We start from the raw sequence: 7406 nt of genomic DNA on the forward strand, positions 1-7406 counted from the left end.
GGACTGATTGTCCCTGTTTTACAGACGAGATAACTGAGGCTCCCAAAGATTAGATATCCATCCCCAGGTCTGTCCAACTCCAAAGCCAGTGCTCATCACCAATATGTTTTCTTGTCAAAATGATCTCTAGCTCAGTCCTTTAGTCCTGGCCTATCTGTCCCCCAAACATAACTTAGTGTGACAATCATCAACATGACCTATGTTATTATAAATATTCTATTGATACAATTTCCAAGTTTAACTCAAATTTTAGCCAACAGCCTCATTGTGGACTAGAGTTTTCTAGAACCCACAAACCCTGTAATGATCTGTGTATTCCCGGAGAAAAGGCTAAATGCCCAAGTCTTTCTTTATCCTTGTTTTGACACTCAACAACAGTGGATTAGGGTCATCGCATTTCTATTTTTCATGAATCTGAAGTTATACCATCCACAGGTTGGTCAGTTACTTGCACATGTATGTAAGCTCATATGCACATGCGTGCACACATACACACATCCACAACCAAGAGTGTTCCACAGAACTTCCTGAGATGAGGTACAGTCACACTTGTGAAACACCCCAATTTTAATACCACAAATACTGTCCACCCATCAGGAAGAGCAGTTCTTTAATCAATTGAAAATCATATAGAAGAAATTGTTTTGTAGTCTTAAAACAAATCTGAAGTCATCATTACCATAGTCCCTTACATTTCCACAGCAATGTGCAATCACAGATCATTTTATTTCACCATAAATCTCATGAGGACACTCTAAGTTAGGGATGTACATTTCTAAACTGTATAGGAAGATATCAGAGTTCTGAGACTTTGAGGGACTTACTGACCATCAAGCAGCACTGTCAATGTTTGACTGACACCTAATTCTCAAACCAAGGCCTTTCTTCTCTAACCCCACAACCCCTCTTCTCTCTGTGACTATTGAGCGGTCCCAAATGGGGATTCAGATAATTATGTGAATTGATTTAGTCCACTGTAATGCCCCTGTTCTAGCTGCACTTTAATTAACCCATCTTTTCCTTCATGATGCAATGGGGGAACCATGAAAAGTTGTTTTTAAGTGATCAAGAACAAGAGCATAGATAGACAAGCAAGCATGGGTCATCAGAGACTATATCTACTTCATCCCAGGACTGTGCATTTTCTGCTGTAGGCGGATGCTGGAGCCTGTTCTATTAGCATTAGCCCCAAAGTCAGCATCTGTCCGTGGAGCTAAAACACAGCTCCAGGCTGTTGTAATGACTCAGCAATCAAAACTTCAAGTTCAGTCCACCGGGTCCTCACCCACCTCCGGGGCTAGAGCTGCAAGAGCTCCCTTTTTCTCTTTAGTTTCCCGGGGTGAGCTTTCTGGCTTCCTTTAAAGATCCTCAGTAGCTGACTTTCCAGCTGTCAGCTCTGTTTGTTACAGAAGGAAAGAGCCATTCATGTGTTAAGTGCCCTGGGTCTTAAAAACATAGAAACACTGGAGAATGTTGGGCCTGGTTGGCTCACTTGAGCAAGCAAGGATCCACAGAAAGGCTGGCCAACTGACTGGAACTAAATAGAGAAGGAACTGGAATTTTCTTTATTCTCCCCCAAATTAACTCAAGGCATCCCTTTCCTAATTAATTCTTTTACAATAAAAAAAATAAGTAACTCTGCATTTTTTTTTTCCTTCTAGGGAACTCCAGCCTTTTCCTTGGCAACTCTGATAACTTACCTGTCCTGAAACAAAAAAAAGTTCCCTCCAGCCCTTTTCTTTTTCTTTTCTGAACTATGTAAGAAAACAAACCCTGTTAAACCAAGGGGGGGAAAAAAAAAAAAGCTCTATCACAAAACAAATCTGGAAAAAGACAGAAGAAAGTTATAGATCTGGAGCCTGTTCTGATTGAAAGCTGTGTACCTTTGCTCAACCTAAGCTATTAAAGATGCAAAGTTACAACTGCTCAAACATCATCAGGAAACCTTGACCTACCAAGGAGAGGCTTTGCTCATTGCAGAAACGAAAATCAGCATACCCTGAGTTGGCTTGTACCCCACTTCTATTATTAGCTGAAAATAAGTGATAATGAAAGTGTTGCTATCGCTAGAAGATTCACTCATTACAATTACTAAATCTCAAACACACAAAAGCTAAGATGTTATCCTTATTATTTTTAAGACGCTGTTGAGAATAATCTGCAATTAATTTTGTCTTTAAACCAACACCACAAGTCTAAATATACCCATCCTGGGTGAGAATATGAATGGGAGGAGAAGCAGTCAGAATTAAGTAGCCTCAGGAAGAAGAGGCATTCAACTGCCAACTTCCAGAACGACATTTTTCAAGGGGCTTCTCCTTATGCAGAACAGTCCCCACACAAAATAGAAGATGTAACATACTGTCCCTTGTACCTGGCACTGTTACCCAAAGCTGCAGGTTCCTGAGGAGCTGCCCAACCTATGGAATGGGAATGGTGGAGGCAGAGTGTGAGGAACCACTCTCCCCAGACACAAACCCCTGCCCGTCTCCTCCCCACACCACCTCCCCAGCGCTGGAGCCTCAGGGCTCTCTACAAGCTCCTCAGAGGGGTACCCTGTGTTTCCGGTACATGCAGGACATTTGCCTTTAGGACATTTGCCTAGGTTGTTTGCTCCACCAAGAAAATGAAATTTTATTTGGAGTTTCTCCTAGGTTTCAAGTCATTTAAAAAAAAAAAATTTTAAGCCCCTTTTGATAAAGGAAATGTAACTGGAATCTCTGAGTAACCGATGAAAATATCCTAAGCAGAAATAGTTGACAAGAATGACAGATCATACATTATACGGACTATTGACGGGAGAGTTTTCCCAGAGGATCTTCACCAGGAGCAGTGAGGGGACGAAGTGCCAGCTGGGGGTTGGAGGGATGGGGGCGGGGGGCGGGGGGCGTTACCTCTTACATCGGCCCTCCTTAAATGCTTTCTTTCATACCACTTTGCAAAAACATCAGAGAGACAGAAGGGATAGTCCAGGGGCAAGACCAGGGTATAAGCTCATCTTTAAGTCTTTTTTTCTTTCTTTCTTTCTTTCTTTCTTGGTTTTTAGTTCAGGACTGAGGGGAAATCCCTTTTAGAGAAAATAGTCTTAATGTTTTGAATAGGAGCATCTCTGGAGCTGGATGACCCAATAGGTCTCTGACCCGCAGCTGTCTCCGAAGAAAGCTCAGGTTACAATTTGCATCATCTCCCTATCTACACACAGACCTCCCCACTTGGAGAAACACCTCTCTGTGCGCTCCTCTGCCTCTTTAGCTAACGTACCTGTCAGCTCTTCCATGAAAATGTTCACAGCAACAGTTTGAGTTGGCCAACATTCCATGAAATCTCACCATTCCTTTTAGGATAAACCATCCACATGTACGGAAAGAGGAAGACTGAACGAAGCTCTATTGTTTCTAGTTGGGGGGCTCAGTATTTTAGAAATACATTTATAAGGGATTCTTACTTCTTGGGAGAAGCTAAGTGATGCCAGGGCAGAGATAAAAATACAGCTCCAGGAACACAGATGCTAACACAGTGAAATGCTACTTTGCTTTAATTAAGTCACCTCAGGATGGAAATAGGTGAAACACTATCTACATTTTACTTTGAAGGAAAGGGAAAGGGGGAAAAAAATAAATAAATAAAGGTACAGCTAACCACCAGGAAACACTAAAGGGACAGAGTTAGGGAAGATGTTTGACAAAAGTCACCTGAATTCTGATGCCGCCTGCTTGCTTTTACAGCCAAGAGTAGACAATTAGGAGCAATCTGCAACTGTACTCCCTTCTCTAGGGACCACGTAGGGTAAGGGGATGTTCCAAAATGAGAGACACTAGTCTTAATCAGGGGACAGAGCATGCAGAAAGGTTAATGAGATACAATCGCGAGAGAATCCGTGCAAAAAAGGACGTTCAAAATACTAAACAATTTCCACTTTGTTCTCATCTGTTCCAATTAAGAGCTGTTCAAACAGCTTTTCTGTATTCCACACATTTGTTACTCTCCAGAGATTTAACTATTCCAGAAAAAAGTATGGGCCATGGGGGGAAAAGTCTACTATTAAGTTATCATAAAAGTCCAGATTACGTCCCCCAACCCCCACCCTCAATCTCTAAGCAGATACACTTTGCCTCTTACTCAGAGCCTCTGACCGTTGCTTTTCTGGTCCCCCCCCCCTCAAATTTAGAGAGTATTTCAGGGAGGGAGAAGGCTGGAATTTTTTTTTTTTTTCCCCCAGATTGCACTGAAGCAGAATTCACTGTGAAAATGTTAGATAAATAAGAGGAAGAGGGATGGGGGATGGTTATACAAATGGAAATAATCTCTTTGGCATGAAAATAGCCCCAAAATGCCACACACTGAGTTCTTCTGAGCATTACAGGCTCTAAAAACCGCACTTATAAACTGCATAAGGATTTCTGAAAACAAACAGGAAAGCACAAACATTGCAAGAAAACAAGGACCAAGATCTAAGGAGTCCCGTGACTTACCTTCTTTATGGATCCTCAAAGTTCACCAAGGAAAATTTAAAATCCTCTAGCTTATCTTGCACTACTCTATCTTCTTCTTTGTTTTTTGTTTGTTTGTTTTTTAAGTCACAGAGGAGAAAAATAATCAGTTTTCAAAGGTTCCATTTATCTGATCTTCCAGCACCAGCAAAAACGTGTCCAAGAGACTCCGCCAAAAAGTAAGCCAAAAACTCATCAAAGGCAAAAAGAGAGAGGGGGAGAGTGGGGAAGGAAAGGGATAGTGAAGGCTGGGGGGCTCCACACTGTGAGTCCAAGTGCCCCGAGAATATTTTCACGCTGTTGAAATCTCCTACTGTACGGTAATATACCTGCTTTGGTTGTCACACAAACACACGCGCGCGCACACACACACACACACACACACTCATGGACACTCGCACATCCTCTTTCACGCAAAAGCAGGCGCCCACACTCACACACACACACACACACACACACACACACACACCCCAGTGTAATGAAAACTGTCAGTAGTAACCTCCAATAGCTGCTGTGTGCTGCAGATGGTAAGGCTCACGGTTACCTTCCCAGATCGGTGTAGGATCAAAAGAACATCCAAAATCGGGGGGAGGGGGGGGCCAGGACCAGGTAGATTCCGGATCCCTCTCCCCCGGGCAGATTCATCAAGCCGGGAGCAGGTCAATCAGCAGAGGTATCTGCTCGCAGGGTGCCCCGGATTACGGCAAGGTTATTAATCTTCATGTGCGGCAACCCCCACCCCCAACAACCGGCAGCCTGCATTGAGATGACTGCCAGAGCTGTGTCTGTCCCTGTTCTACTGCATTTTGCTCAGCCCTCTGATGCTGCAAGTGAGACACGGTGGAGGCAAGAATACTAATAAGGTGGTTAGCTACAGTTCTTCAAGGCAGCGGGCACGCAGTACAGTAAATGTGTACTTCCCGTGCTGTGTGTGTGTGCCTGCGTGTCTGCGGGGAGGGCAGGGGATCCATCTCCAGCCAGAAGGCAACATTGTCTCTAACCTGCCTAGAAGGACTAGATCATCATCGGAATCATCACGGTCCTGCAGTGGCATTGTCTAGGACAGTATTTTGTTCGGGCTAAAAAAAAAAAAAAAAAAAGAGGGGGGGGGTGGTTAATGTTCGGAAGCCTAGAGCTAGCATTTGAATGAGAGAGGGGGGAAAAAAATGTCCAGGGAGACAAATTAGCGTTATAAATAGGCTCCAAGGAGAGCAAGGCAAAATTTTAACATGCTGCTGCCCTGGCTGTTCAATGGAAATACAAAGCAATTTCAAAAACCAGCTCTAGCCTATAAATCTTGGAGCTGGCAACAAGTATCTGAATTTGACTGATGGGACAATGGATAAATGGATTCCTGGTAATATAAAAAGTTTGCTCATGCATTCGGTTTTATAGCCATGCACCGATGTGTGCGGGGATCTAGGTACGGTTCATTCATGTTTAATATAGGTTTAGACTCTATCCCTTCACAGTTTTACTCTGATGCAGTTTTTTAACCACATAGCAGTCATATTGTGGAGAATTATCTGAGTGCCATGATGTCATTAGCGGGATTGGTTGATGACGGTCCATAGTAAATATTACTCCATATAATGTTCTTTTAATGGAAGCAGTTTGGGGTTTTCAGGGGGAAAAAATGTAGGATATCTCTTTTAGTGACAAGCAATGAGAGAAAATATATGAATATGTTAAGTGAATAATTCCTCGGCCTCTGGAGGCCTCATTTCTCTTCTAGAATTGGGTCTCATATTACAATACCTCTTCTTTAGTCAAGGATATGCACTAAGTTCCTTAAGGTGAATTAAACTGGTATTATCGGAATATTTCAGTCTTGGACAGTTGGAGAAGGCAGATAAGGATGAATTATGGAGCGCTGCAATACCAGGAGTTGTCAGCAGATGTCACAAGAGAGGATATAGGGGAAAAAATTTTACCAACTGCAAACATTTAATCTAATTTAACAGATTTTAATCAATTAATCTGAAATACTACATTTTTATAAAACTTGAAGGTGAAAATAAGGATTTTATTTGGAGAACACCTTGCATTTCCCCCAAATGTCTCTCTCAAATCACTAGTTTACAAACTCTACATCATCTGTTACAGATATTAGAAAGAAGATATATATACACTCTGCCACTAACATTAGATATGCTGCTAACTTTTCTAGGGGTTAGGATTTTTTTTTCTATAAAATGTAGCATGTAAAAATCTCCTTGTTTGTAACAGAGCAACTACTAGATTAAACTTCAGCACAAATTGGTGGGGAAAAAATCTGGTAATGAAAAATCAATATAGAATGTTTAAGGCTTCCATCTAAAAACAATTCTGTTTCATCTTGATCATATCTTATTAAAGGAATTATTCATGTTTGGAAGTTGAACATTATTAATAAACAGCATATAGACAAAATACACAAAGAATTATGTGTGATCAACAATCCCACGTATGTTACAGTGTGAAAGGCTTTAAAAACCTAGCATATCCTCTTAGCTTTTATTTAATATAATTAACGAGTACCAACCAAATCCCAGCCTTAATTAGCCCAGATGCCAATACAAAGAGGTCTTCAAAGTTTGGGCATTGGGAGTGCAGGCAGACCTAGGTTCAAATTTTAGGTCTTCCTTATAGCAGATGGTTAGTCTCCACAATGTCTCCCTCAGATTCCCTCCTGTTCTCTTCCTTATTTTTGAAGCAGGAAAGTATTCCATACATAATAGGATTATTGTGGGGACTGGAATGCATTAATATTTAATATGGGCTTGGCATATTTCCTGACACATAATAAGTGATCTAAAGTACTTACTGCATGTGTCTTATAAAGTTGATGTTTGTTTCTTACCATATTAGCTTGGTCTTTTTGTTAGCCACTGATAAAAGAAGTAGAACCATTTAATCAGTTCTTTTGACGTGGAG

General features: G+C 41.5%; 1 protein-coding gene across 4 annotated transcripts in view; it reads right to left on the bottom strand.

Moving 5' to 3' along the window:
• The window catches only part of LRRC4C (leucine rich repeat containing 4C), a 1206407-nt gene extending 1201094 nt beyond the window's left edge, over positions 1 to 5313 (bottom strand). For all 4 annotated transcript variants that reach the window (XM_032357772.1, XM_032357770.1, XM_032357771.1 and 1 more), the window contains exon 1: positions 4473 to 5313. The gene's annotated coding sequence lies outside the window, so the exon portion shown is untranslated. The remainder of the gene's footprint in view (positions 1 to 4472) is intronic.
• Between the last annotated feature and the right edge of the window lie 2093 nt (positions 5314 to 7406).

This window comes from Mustela erminea, chromosome 9, assembly GCF_009829155.1.
Source record: "Mustela erminea isolate mMusErm1 chromosome 9, mMusErm1.Pri, whole genome shotgun sequence".
NCBI classification, from domain to species: domain Eukaryota; kingdom Metazoa; phylum Chordata; class Mammalia; order Carnivora; family Mustelidae; genus Mustela; species Mustela erminea.